This window comes from Rhinatrema bivittatum, chromosome 11 (genome assembly GCF_901001135.1).
Source record: "Rhinatrema bivittatum chromosome 11, aRhiBiv1.1, whole genome shotgun sequence".
NCBI lineage: Eukaryota > Metazoa > Chordata > Amphibia > Gymnophiona > Rhinatrematidae > Rhinatrema > Rhinatrema bivittatum.
The window spans coordinates 41,663,440-41,677,727 of record NC_042625.1 but is presented as its reverse complement, the minus strand read 5'-3'; the positions used below and the strand labels follow the sequence as shown (position 1 = coordinate 41,677,727).

Below are 14,288 nucleotides of genomic sequence, written 5' to 3'. Positions count from 1 at the left end.
GGTATCTTGATGTCAAAACATGCATAAAGACATTAGAATATCACATTTAAGAAAGCAATACTAAGTTTATTGAAACAAATTACACCTGAAGAAATATTGACAGGCAAAGAAAACTATAGTCTTGTGAAACACATTAACCTAACATACGGGCCGATTCAGTAAAGTCCGCCTGTGCGCGCGATTCTGTATTTAAATGAGGCCCGGTGGTAGAAACAGGCAAAAGGAGGCGCTAGGGACACTAGTGCATCCCTAGCGCCTCCTTTTGGCCCGAAGCGGCGGCAGTCAGCAGGTTTGACAGCTGACTCTCAATTTTGCCGGCGTCGGTTCTTGAGCCCGCTGACAGCCACGGGCTCGGAAACCGGAAGCCGGCAAAATTGAGCGTCCGGTTTTCGACCAGACAACCGCGGGCTGACTTCAAATTTTTTTTTTCTTTTTACTTTTTTTACCCTTCAGGATCTTCGACTTAATATCGCCATGATATTAAGTCGGAGGGTGCACAGAAAAGCAGTTTTTACTGCTTTTCTGTACACTTTCCCGGTGCCCGAAGAAATTAGCGCCTACCTTTGGGTAGGCGCTAATTTCTGAAAGCAAAATGTGTGGCTTGGCTGCACATTTTGTTTTCTGAATCGCCCGGGAATACCTAATAGGGCCATCAACATACATTTGCATGTTGAGGGTGCTATTAAGTTCGGTGGGTTGGATGCGCGTTTTCGGCCCCTTACCGAATAAGGGGTAAGGGAAAACGCGCGTCCAATGGCGGGTTAACAGTGCGCTCCGTTGGAGCGCACTGTACTGTATCGGCCTGAAAGTAACTGAATAAAACGATTTAAAAAAGCACAGTGTGGTGATGTAAACAAAATAGCAGCATGATATTTTCTTACTACTTCTCTAGCCCTCAGCCCCCACTTCTCACGCTCTCATTCCCCCAGTGCTCCTGGTTAGAACTGCCAAGGGGGGAGCAAATTTTAAGAGGGATATTCTCAGGGCATGGCATGGCATGACAAGCCACCACAACCTTCTCCCTACTCCCCATTCCCTGTTCGTACCCAGATCAGTCCAGATTCCTGGGTTTTGCCTCCCTTCCAGCAGATGGAGACAGAGTTTTGCAGTCACCACATCTTAACCCGGTGTGCCACCTGCAGCTCCTCAGTATTTCTGTCTCCAGCAGATGGAGGTGGTGCAAAATCTGCAGTTTTGAACCAAAAAAAAAAAGATTTCTTTTAGGATTTCCAGTTTTAGGAGAGCACTGTGTCTCCCAGGAGGTTGGCTGGTCCTAGTGGGACCATTCCTCCTCGTAGAAGGCTGGAGCAAGCAGGGGTAGGGGGACCCCAAAATTGCTCAGGCTGGTGTGCACTGGGGGTGACAGCCAGTGGTCTGGCTCCCTCCCCTCCCAGTGCAATCTTTTCAGAGCCTCTGCCATTCTGCTTCAGGAAAGTATATCTTGTTTTGTGTCTGAGGTTTAAGTTTAAAAAAAAAGAAAAAAAAAAAGAAAACATTGATAAGACAGGCGAAGAGAGAATTTGAAATGAAGTTGGCCATAGAGGCAAAACTCATAATAAAAACGTTTTTAAATATATCCAAAGCAAGAAACCTGTAAGGGAGTCTGTTGGACCATTAGATGACAGAGGGGTTAAAGGGGCTCTTAGGGAAGATAAGGCCATTGCAGAAAACTAAATTAATTCTTTGCCTCCGTGTTTACAAATGAGGATGTTGGGGAGATACCAGTTCCGGAGATGCTTTTCAGGGGTAATGAGTCAGATGAACTGAACAAAATCACTGTGAACCTGGAAGATGTAGTAGGCCAGATTGACAAACTAAAGAGTAGCAAATCACCTGGACCGGATGGTATGCATCCTAGGGTTCTGAAGGAACTCAAAAATGACATTTCTGATCTATTAGTTAAAATTTGTAACCTATCATTAAAATCATCATTGTACCTGAAGACTGGAGGGTGGCCATTGTAACCCCAATATTTTAAAAAGGCTCCAGGGGCGATCCAGGTAACTATAGACCAGTGAGCCTGACTTCAGTGCCAGGAAAAATAGTGGAAACTATTCTCAAGAACAAAATTGTAAAGCATATAGAAAGACATGATTTAATGGAACATAGTCAACATGGATTTACCCAAGGGAAGTCTTGCCTCACAAATCTGCTTCATTTTTTTGAAGGGGTTAATAAACATGTGGATAAAGGTGAACCGGTAGATGTAGTGTATTTGGATTTTCAGAAGGCGTTTGACAAAGTCCCTCATGAGAGGCTTCTACGAAAACTAAAAAGTCATGGGACAGGAGGCGTTGTCCTTTCGTGGATTACAAGCTGGTTAAAAGACAGGAAACAGAGAGTAGGATTAAATGGTCAATTTTCTCAGTGGAAAAGGGTAAACAGTGGAGTGCCTCAGGGATCTGTACTTGGACCGGTGCTTTTCAATATATATATATAAATCTGGAAAAGAATACGAAGAGTGAGGTTATCAAATTTGCAGATGATACAAAATTATTCAGAGTAGTTAAATCACAAGCAGACTGTGATACATTGCAGGAGGACCTTGCAAGACTGGAAGATTGGGCATCCAAATGGCAGATGAAATTTAATGTGGACAAGTGCAAGGTGTTGCATATAGGGAAAAATAACCCTTGCTGTAGTTACACGATGTTAGGTTCCATATTAGGAGCTACCACCAAGGAAAAAGATCTAGGCATCATAGTAGATAATACTTTAAAATCGTCAGCTCAGTGTGCTGCAGCAGTCAAAAAAGCAAATAGAATGTTAGGAATTATTAGGAAGGGAATGGTTAATAGAACGGAAAATGTCATAATGCCTCTATATCGCTCCATGGTGAGACCACACCTTGAATACTGTGTACAATTCTGGTCGCCGCATCTCAAAAAAGATATAGTTGCGATGGAGAAGGTACAGAGAAGGGCAACCAAAATGATAAAGGGGATGGAACAGCTCCCCTATGAGGAAAGGCTGAAGAGGTTAGGGCTGTTTAGCTTGGAGAAGAGACGGCTGAGGGGGGATATGATAGAGGTCTTTAAGATCATGAGAGGTCTTGAACGAGTAGATGTGACTCAGTTATTTTCACTTTCGAATAATAGAAGGACTAGAGGGCATTCCATGAAGTTAGCAAGTAGCACATTTAAGATTAATCGGAGAAAATTCTTTTTCACTCAACGCACAATAAAGCTCTGGAATTTGTTGCCAGAGGATGTGGTTAGTGCAGTTAGTGTAGCTGGGTTCAAAAAGGTTTGGATAAGTTCTTGAAGGAGAAGTCCATTAATGGCTATTAATTTTACTTAGGGAATAGCCAATGCTATAAATTGCATCAGTAGCATGGGATCTTCTTAGTGTTTAGGTAATTGCCAGGTTCTTGTGGCCTGGTTTTGGCCTCTGTTGGAAACAGGATGCTGGGCTTGATGGACCCTTGGTCTGACCCAGCATGGCAATTTCTTAGGAAAGAGACAGACCCGAATATGCTCTCAGCTCTTCCCGGGCAGCAGATAGTGGTGGAGGCAGGTCGAGGAGCTGTCTTTGCTCCGATTTTTGGTGCAAGCCCCGCGGTTGTCTTGGGTACTCAGCCATGCCGCGTTCTAGCCGCTGCTTTGCTTGTGGGGAGGTTTGCACGCAGCTTTCGCGGGCCAGCTCTTGTTCTCGCTGCTTCCCTAGTGGGTAAGACTCTTTGCGGGGGCACTCTGTCAGTGGCGGGAGCTGCAGCAGGTGTGAGCTGCTTCCTCTGGGGTGGACGATCCATTCCCGTTGAGCGCTGGAACGGCGGCCATTTTGGTTTCCTTCACGCACATGGAGGAGAAAGCAGTTGGGGGAGGGGGAACTCCCTCTGACACTGTCGCCGGCTAATTCCTGCCCCGATGAGCCCTGGAGGGGCATGGAGAGGCTGGAAAAGGGGGACCTCGATCCCTTGGGAGGGGGGAATCAGGATTTTCCTTCTTTTTCCCGTTAATTTTGTTAATGCCTCAGGCCTTTTTGGCCTGGGGGGGCCAAGCGGTCTTGCCCTTCTGACATTGCCCCTCCGGAAAGCCTCCCAGAAAGAGGTTCACAGCATCGGATTCTGCAGGAGCTAACAGGATCCGTACTGTCAGAGCTCCTGCAGTGCGAGGTCATGTGGCAGTGGAGTCTGATCCGAGGTTGCCCTCTGCTGACCTTACAGAGGGCCCTCCGCTCATGGCAGAGCAGGGTCTCGATGAGGAGGAGCCTGGAACAATGCCTCCCCTGGAGGGGGATGATCACAGAGTGCTGTGTCTATTTCAGAGGGAGGAGCTTGCCCCTCTCATACTGCATGTCTTGGCTGAGCTGGGAATTACGGTGCCTCAAGTGGAGCCAGATCAGGACTAGGTGGATCCGGTCATGGCTGGTCTGAGAGGCCCAGCCGCTACCTTTCCGTTTCATAGGGTGGTGAAGCAGTTGGTCGTCAGGGAGTGGGATACTCCAGAGACTGGCTTGAAGGTCAGGGCCATGGACAAATTGTATCCATTGCCCGAAGATGTGCTGGAACTGCTCACGGTGCCTAAGATTGATGCCTCAGTGTCCATGGTCACGAAGAGGACTACTATCCCGGTGGTTGGTGCGGTGGCCTTAAAGGATCTATAAGACAGGAAACTTGAGGTGCATCTCAAGCGGATTTTTGAGGTGTCCGCTCTGGGCATCAGAGTGGCAGTGTGCAGCAATTTTATGCTCTGCGCAAGCTTGAGATGGGTACAGCAGTTACAACGTGCTAAGTATCTGTCGCCCGAGGAGTCTGAGCAAGCAGAGCGCTTGGAGGCAATAGTGGCCTATGGGGTGGATGCCATATATGACCTTGTTTGCACCTCTTCGAGAACCATGGTGTCAGCTGTCTCAGCTAGAAGACGCGTGTGGCTGAGGAACTGGTCAGTGGGGATTTTGTCAAAGGCGCAGTTGGGAGCCCTCCCCTTCAAGGGCAAGTTTCTCTTTAGTGAAGACTTGGAAAAGCTGATCAAGCACTTGGGGGAGAATAAAGTGCACAAGTTGCCAGAAGACAGGCTGAAAGGAGCCAAAGGTTTCCTACCACTTCGGTCTCGTTTTCAGAGCCAAAGGTGTCCCCGCCAGAGCAGAACTCTGGGCGCAGGCCGGAGGCAGGCCTTGGGGAAGTCTCAGTCCTCGTCCCAGTCCTTTTGGAGTCACTGGGCCACCCACGACAGCTCAGGCTAAGGGCCTAGTGGGCCCAAATCTACTCAGTGAGAAATGGCTGATCCACTCCTCAATGCCAGCCATTGGGGGTCAGTTGACCCTTTTTTTTTTTTTTTTTATATATACAAGAAGTGGGTCAAGATTACGTTGGACCAGTGGGTTCTCAGCATGATAGAAAGAGGTTATGCTTTAGAATTTGCTCGTCCTCTAAGAAGTCTATTCATGGTGTCTCCCTGTGCTTCCCAAGCGAAGAAGTTTGTTCAACAGACCATCTGAAGACTGAGAATGCTGGGGGCCACCATTCTCATCCCCCGGGAGGAGCAGGGGATAGGGCATTATTCCATCTATTTTGTGGTGCCAAAAAAGGAGGGATCATATCGGCCCATACTGGATTTACAGAAGGTAAACGTGGCACTCAAGGTTCCCAATTTCCTGATGGAAACTCTGCAGTCAGTTACAGCGGCCGAGTGAAGCGGGGAATTTCTAGTATCCCTGGACTTGACGGAGGCGCATTTACACATCGGAATTCACCGGGATCATCAAAAGTACCTCAGGTTCAAGATCTTCGGTCAGCATTTTCAATTTTGCGCTCTGCCCTTTTGGTCTAGCCATGGCTCTGAGAACAATCACAAAGGTTATGGTAGTGGTGGCGGCAGCGCTCAGGAAGCAGGGCGTCCTGGTCCATCTGTATCTGGACGACTGTCTCATCCATGTGACGTTAGAGTACCTGTGCCTTCAGGTAGTGGACCTGATCAAGGACCGCTTGAGATCCTTGGCCTGGATGGTCAACTTAGCCAAGAGCCACTTGACTCCTTCACAGGTCCTGGATTTTTTGGGAGCACGCTTCGACACCTGTGTCGGGAAAGTTTTCCGCACAGAGGATCGAATCTGCAAGTTTGGAACCTCTTGGAGGTCTGAATTCCCAGGGTCTGGGATTATTTACAGGTCCTGGGCTCCATGGCCTCAACTTTGGAGTTGGTTCCCTGGGCATTTGCTCATATGAGGCCTTTTCAGAGAGCTCTGCTTTCTTAATGAGACCCAAGTTAGATCAGTTTAATCTCCCTCTCCCGCTTACCAAATGTGCCAGATCCAGTCTCATGGTGTGCCAGGGTTCACAACTGAATCAATAACTTTAGTCTGTTTGCCAGAGCTTTGGAAAACAATTTTTAATCTAATCAGGCCTCCAGTTCCTAATGTTGTTAAGATCTCTTCTCTTAGGCAGTAATGTGATAATAGCTCTTTGGAAATTCTTTTTCTTGGATGCTTTTTTCAAACGCACAGATTTTTCCCCAGCAATGACCAAAAGTGCTTATAAAACTCTATTGGCAGTCCATCAATGCTTTATTAGTCAGGTCTTGAACAGCATCTGATAATTCACTTAGGGAGAGAAATTCAGGATACTCAGCCTTCAGGAGATCCTGGAGAAACTGCCAGTTTCTTAGCATCCAGTCAGATGAATCCAGAACAAGTGGGTTATGCACCTCTACCAGCAGATGGAGACGGCGCAAACTGACGTTAGTGTATATACCCCTGCAGTGACGACAGCCTGCCAGTAATCTGTCTCCAACAGCCACTGATTCAAGGGAAACTTTGCTTGGTGGTCTTTTTTTGTACGGTGGCTCTGTTCAAGGATAACCAATTTTTAGTTATCCTTCTCATTTGCCCCGTGTATTACTCTTTATTATTCATGCTTTAATGTTTCTTTTTTTCTTTATTCTTTTTTTCTTATTTTCTCCTTTTACTTTTTATTTATAAAATCCCTTTTCCCTAGCTGCTTGTCCGACCCACTTGTCTGTTCTTATTGTCATATACTTATCAAGGCTGCCGCCCTTGTCTCTTCTTATGGGTATAAGAAGAGACAAGGGCGGCAGCCTTGATAAGTATATGACAATAAGAACAGACAAGTGGGTCGGACAAGCAGCTAGGGAGAAGGGATTTTATAAGTAAAAAGTAAAAGGAGAAAATAAGAAAAAAAGAAACATTAAAGCATGAATAATAAAGAGTAATACACGGGGCAAATGAGAAGGATAACTAAAAATTGGTTATCCTTGAACAGAGCCACCGTACAAAAAAAGACCACCAAGCAAAGTTTCCCTTGAATCAGTGGATGTTGGAAAATTGTTCGTGAAGGGAAAGAGGTTAGTTGGTGTATAGTAATCTGTCTCCAGCAGATGGTGGATGTGCATCTCCCTCATTTTGTAAAAGGAGAATTAAGGATATTACATTGCCTTGCTCTCCTGTGGTGATACCAAAACGTCCCTTCCCCAGTTGAGAATTCCTGAGGTGATTTCCATGCTCCCTCAGATGAGTGCCTTGGTCCAGTAATATATATTTACAAAGATGTAAAATGAGGCTTTTGTAGTGTAGGGCTTCCTCTTTTTTTTTTTTTTTTTCCAGTCTCTGTGCTTGGCGCACCATTCCAGCGTTCATCCCGTTCTGTGAGAGGTCAAGGGCAGCCTGGCGGGTTGAGCAACCTCTTTAGGTTAAGCCCTTCTCTGAGGCTTTTTCGCTCAATGGTAGGCCGAAATGGCATATTGCGCGCCTTTCATAGGCTGCCCTCTATGGCATATGTGTCTAGCTGTGAGCCCAGTTTTTGGATGCTTAGTCTGGCCTTGTATTCTGTGCGTTAATTAAGCAGCGCCTTAAGTGGCCACACACTTACCTGTGTGCCCAAGTTTTATTGTTTGCTTAATTTGTTTTTTTGCAGTGCTTACTTTTGGGACTCCTAGGTGTGGGACGCAGAGTGTTTTTGGACGTACAAAAAAAAAAAACAGCTAGACGCACGATTCCAGCTGCCACTTAAGCAAACTGTCAGCCATAATGGTGCCTATGCCTAAGAAACCTAAGCGTTTCTCTTTGCACTGCCTGGCATATTCAAGCATCTCAGCCAGGAGTGTCTGCTAATTTGTGCCAGCACTCTTTGGAGGCTCAGGGAGAATTGCCACCTTCTGATTTCACTAAGCCTGGTTCTTCACAGTAGGATATAGGCCTGGGTACAAACTGCTCAGGTGGGGCACCTGATTTTGGAACTCCCCTAACTGGTTCCTCAGCAGGGTATTGTAGCTCGGTGTGTACGCCTCAGGTACCTCCTGGATTAGATGCTTCTACCTTTTCGTGGGTAGAGGTTTTCCAGGGATTGCAATCCTTCTCCAGGCACAATCTTCAGCCCTATCTATTACTACCAGAGCAGAGTCATCAGTAAGAACCTTGCTGGGACTTACTGTTAAGCACCAGAGTACTGCTAGTGCAGTAGTGGGACTTCATAATGAGCTCCAGATAGCACAGATAACTCTGATTCGGACTCCCTTGAGGATGGTGAAATTCCTCCAGGCTTAGAACCATATAGAACTATGATACGGTTCTTTCATGAAGATGAGCTGCCAGCTCTGATTTCTCAGACCTTGAAACTATTCGGAATTCCTGTAGCAGATGCTGTGACTGAGCCAAAGAAAAATCCCATTTTGGTTTCCTTGTTTAAGGCCTCATGTTTTTTTCCTTGTGATGGATGCTATTCAAGAATGAATTGATCTTGAATGGGACACCCCAGAGAATAATTTCCAAGGAGGTCTGGTTTTGGAGCCCCTGCACCCTTTGGATCCAGTGGCAAGAGAGTGTTTACGTTTTCCAAAGGTAGATGTACTTGTGTGTTCAGTTTCCAAGTGGACCACTATTCCTGTGGAAGGAGCAGCGGCCTTTAAGGATGCTTATGATAGAAGGATTGAGACTATCCTTAAACAAGCATTTGATGCAGTGGCAATTACTTTGCAGATGGCTTCTTATTGTTCCTTGGTGGCTCGATCTTGTTTACTTCTCTCCCAGTTGGTTGATGACTCTGGGGTGAACTCCAGGGCAGGTATGGAGCAAGCTGCTGCTTTTTTGGCAGATGTGGGCTGTGATTTGGTCCACTCTTCAGCCAGAGGTGTGGCTTCCATTGTAGCAGCCAGGTGTCAAGTATGGCTGAGAAATTGGTCGGCCAGTTTGACCTCCAAGGCTAACCTTACTAAATTGCCCTTTAAAGGACTGCTTTTATTTGGGAGTGAGTTGGAAAAATTGGCCAGTAAGTGGAGCAAATCTTTGGTTCCTCATTTTTGCCAAAGAATAAGAAGCAGACACCGTGCTCCTTTTAACATGAGGTCGTACTAGAGGATCCAGGGATTTTTGTCCCTATAGAGGAATGACCCTTCAGAGAACTCTACCTTTTAGTAAGTCTCAGTCCTTTCATCCCAAACAGCCAAAAAGGGGTGCGGGTTCAGGTAGAGGAACCTCCTAAACCTCTCAATGAAGGTTTGCCGACCCACCCCCGGGAACAGGAGATAGGGGGATGCCTGTCTCTCTTTTATCAGAGGTGAGTTGAGATCAGAGGGTCCTGGAGGTGATATGAGAAGGATATGCCTTGGAGTTTCACAGTGTTCTTCAGGACGTGTTCATGGTGGCTCCCTGGCATTCGCCACAGAAGAAGCAGGCAGTGGAAACTACATTGGCAAGGCTCCTCAGTTTGAGGGCTGTGGTTCCAGTGCCCAAGTCTCAAGAAAATACAGGTCATTATTCCATTTATTTCATTTTGCCCAAGAAGGATGGTTCCTTTCATCACCTCTGAGATCCAGGATGGATCAACAGTCATCTGCGGGTGACACATTTTCGCATGGAAACATTGCGCTCGGTAATAATGGCCATGCAGTTGGAGGAGTTTCTGACCTCCTTGGATCTGTCGGAGGCGTTCCTTCATATTCCCATCCAACTAGAGCATCAACACTTTCTGTAGTTTGCAGTTCTGGGAAGCCATTATCTGTTTCAGACCCTGCTCTTTGGTCTGGCCACCACCCCAAGGACCTTTTCCAAGGTAATGGTGGTAGTGGCGGCATATTTGAGAAAAGATGGGATCCTCATACACCTGTATTTGGACGACTGGTTGATTCGGACCAAGTCGCTGGAAGAGAGCTGCAGAGTGAACCACAAGGTGATCTCCCTGTTGCAGGAGCTTGGTTAGGTGGTGAACCTGACCAAGAGCAGTCTTCAGCCTGGGTTTGATTCGACACGTGTCAGGGCAAACATTTCCTGCCAGAAGCACGCATTCAGAAGTTGATGATACAGCTTTGTCTGTTAAACACTCTATGCCCGACCATATGGTCCTCCCTGCAAGTACTTGGCTTAATGGCAGCGACCCTGAAAATGATCACATGGGCGAGGGTGCATATGCTTCCTCTTCAGCGCTCCCTGCTGTCTCTGTGGAAGCCACAGTCTCTGGACTATTTGATTCGGCTCTTCCTGCCGATAGAAGTCTCCTCCCAATTGCAGTGGTGGCTGCAGGCAGATCATCTAAGGAAGGAAGTTTCCCTAGCACCACCAAACAGGCTAGTACTGACAACAAATGCGAGCCTCCTTGGTTGGGGAGTTGACGGTGAAAGGGCGCTGGAATACAGAGGACTGTCTGTCTGGAGCATCAATTGTCTGAAGCCAGGGTGGTCCGGTTGGCATGTTTGCAGTTCAGGCTGCAGGGTTGATCGATCTGGATAATGTAAGTCACAGTGGTTGCATTGTTCGACATCAAACGGCAGGGAGGAACCAAGAGCCAGCAATTGTTACAGGAAATAGATCAACTTATGGAATGGGCAGAAGTGTATCTCCAGATGATCTCAGTCTCACACATAGCAGGAAAAGACCATTTAAGAGCAGACTTAGCAGGGAGAGTCTGGACCCAGGAGAATGGGCTTTGTCAGAAGAAGCGTTTCAGCTGATTCTGGATTGCTGGGGACTCCATTCCTAGACCACATGATGACTTCTCGCCAAATGAAAGTTCCACGATTCTTCAGTTGCAGGAGAGATCCGAAGTCATTGGGGATTGATGCTGTAGTACAGGAGTGGCGGGTAGACTAGTTGCTATATGCCTTTCTTCCATGGCCCATGTTGGGCAGATTGATCCGAAGGATCGCGCACCACAGAGGGATGGTGTTCTTGGTTGCTCTGGATTGACCCAGGAGGCTGTGGTATGTGGATTTGTGGCGGCTTATGGGAGACTCTTTCCTTCGACTTCCGGCACACAGGAACCTACTAGGTCAAGGTCCAGTTCTTCACAAAGATCCAACTCTGTTTTGAGAGGGCTCAATTGCTGAAACTTGGATACTCTGTGGCAGTGATTTCCACTTTGGTTAGGGCTAGAAAGTTCTCCACTTCCTTGACCAGTGTGCGAGTTTGGTGTTTGAGGCCTGGTGTGAGGATAGAGGTTCTCTTCCTCATTCAGCCAAGATTCCGCTCATTTTGGAATTTTTGCAGGATGGCTTGAATAAAGATTTGGCCCTTTAATTCCTTGAAGATACAAGTAGCGGCTCTCGCCTGTTTCAGGGTTCAAGTGAATGATGGTTCCTTTTCAGCTCATCCTAATGTGATCCGTTTCCTGAAAGGAATGAAACATATTTGGCCTCCCTTGTGGTTTCCAGCACCCTTATGGAGTCTAAATTTGATTTTGGAATACTTAACGGGTCCTACTTTTAGACCAATGCATAGCCTGTCCTTGCAGTTACTGACTTTGAAAACAGTGTTTCTTGTGGCAGTTTGTTCTGCGTGGAGAGTTTCCGTGCTTTAGGCCTTGTCTTGCCAGGCGCCTTTCTTCTGGGTGACTCTGGTGGCGATACAGCTGTATACTATTCCTTCTTTTTTACCAAAGGTAGTCACTGAATTTCATTTGAATCGGTCTATCTCACTGCTGTCTCTGTACAGAGAAAGAGATGTAGAAGAGTATCTTTTGCGACCCTTGGATATCAAGAGACATATCATCCGGTATCTGGAGATTACTGAGATTTTGCGGAAAACAGATCGCCTCATGGGCTACAATAGCCTGTTGGGTTAAGGAGGTAGTCATAGCAGCATACGTTGTTGCCGGCAAGCCGTGACATAGTCAGGTTGGGGCTCATTCCATTGGGCTCAGGCGGTGTCATGGGCAGAAGTTAGGTTGCTGCCTCCATTTGATACTTGCTGAGAGGCGACATGGTCCTCCTTACATGCCTTTTCCAGGTTTTATCATCTGGATGTGCAGGCCCAAGAGGATGCAGTCTTTCCATGTGCGGTTTTGACTAGACTGTGGGCAGCCTCCTGTCCTTTTTGGGAGTAGCTTGGGTACATCCCACTTGTTCTGGATTCATCTGATTGGTTGCTAAGAAATTACTTATCTTACCTGATAATTTCTTTTTCTTTAGGACAGTCAGATGAATCCAGTTTCCCTCTCTTGCTGACAAAGGTTTATAGTATGGTGGTCCTGTATTTCAGGGATTACTAGTAAGTGTTAGTCCAGTCCCTAGACTGTTACATTCTTATCTGAGCTCAATGTTGCCTGTTGGCCGAGATTTGAAATGGTTATCTGTGTTTAATCAAGTTTTTTGCTAGTTTGTCCACAGTTGCTTTTGAAGAGATTACTGGCAGGCTGATGTCACTGCAGGGGTATATATACTGTGATGTCTGTTTGCTCCGTCTCCACCTGCTGATAGTGGTGCATAATCCACTTGTGCTGGATTCATCTGACTGTCCTGAAGAAAAGGAAATTGTCAGGTAAGTAGTAATTTCTAAATCTCATAAGTGTTTACAGCCTCTGCTGCATAGAGCTCTGAGTAGAAATCTGCAGTAAATCTCTGAATCTCTGCAAGTTGTAACAGTTCTTGTCCTGTTTGTCTTATTTATAATTGAAACTTGGTAGCCTGCTCTATCTGCAGTTCTAGCAAGTAACAGACTAAAGTGCATAATTAGGTTTAACATAAACCAAGCAACAAGCTCAAGTAGAGATGAAATAAACATGACAAATGGCACCTCACACTGGTAACTGAGATCCATTAATGCAACCAGATTAAAAGAAAAAACCAAACTACTTGTGACATCAAGCCATCTCAGAGGCTTGATGTCAGAAGCATTCGGAGATCCTTGCCATGGAATTTAAATTTAGTTGTTAAAAGCAAGGAGAAGAAATGAGCTTTGAGCAGTTTCCTAAAGTGAGGTAGGATGGTTCAGATTTAATCTCCACAGATAGTGAATTCCAAAACAAGCAACCCTAAAAGATCATGAGATTTGGCAAGCAAAATCAATTTTAGGAAAGGCACATCAAGCAGATTTTTAAATAAGCATAAGATTCAGGTAGTATGATATAGCTTTAAAACAGAATTCATGCAACGAGGGCAAGGCCATGGATAACTATATAGCAATTTAACAATCTTAAATTGAATTCTCCAAGTTACTAGTGGTCAGTGGAGTCTGCTTAGGATGGGTGTAATATGCTCACATATAGGGGCAAATTTGTAAAGACCCAATTGTATTCTGTGGCAAACCTAAATAAAGAGCATTGCAATAATCAGTTATAGTGATGACTAGTGATTGGCTCACCAGCTGGAAATCAGTTACCAAGGAAGGACTGTAAATTGTGTAGAGGATGCAGCTTAAAGTATGCAATCTTTTTTTCACCACTGTGTTAATATGCAGATGGAGTGATAAAGGGGATTCAATTATGACCACTAGGTTATGGGCCTGGTTGTGCATAGAAATAGCAATCCCCTCAAATAAAAGGAAACTGGACGTATCAGTGGAGGGATAATGGATGAGCTGGAAACTTAGGTAAAACAAAGTTTAAGGCAAGTTTATTGGTGGAAAGCCAGAATTTGACAGCAGACAAACAAGTTTAGATCTTAAGGCATCATTCATTGAGTATTAAATAGGTAAAATAAAACTGGATATCGTTGGTGTAAACTTTATATCTCACATCAAGGCTTGCTTAGACCTGATATAAAGGAAAGATCTAGATTTTGAATAAGGTGGCCGAAAGTGCTGAACCTTGAGATACATCAGTCAATTTAAATTCCTTTTTTTTTTTTTTTTTAACTCCATTAAATGAAACCTTTTGTAAACAGTTCTGAAGAAACGAGAAAAACCATTTGAGGATAGTAGATGTGATGCCCTCAGAGTGGAGGCAGTTGATTAAAATTAGATTTAATATGGCTGCCCAAGGCCTGGATATTGGATGGGAGGGTAGTGTACCTTTACATACCAATTTTGTGTACTGATCATTATTTGATCAGTTTTTGTTTGGATGCCACATTCCGAAGTCCCTTTGACGTGGATAAGTTTGTCACTGAATGGGCTTTGGTGAGTGT

The 14,288-nt window shown here is 45.6% G+C and overlaps 1 protein-coding gene across 2 annotated transcripts in view; it reads left to right on the top strand.

Moving 5' to 3' along the window:
- The window catches only part of STX2 (syntaxin 2), a 59,463-nt gene that overhangs the window by 12,919 nt on the left and 32,256 nt on the right, over positions 1 to 14,288 (top strand). The gene's annotated exons all lie outside the window — the stretch shown is intronic.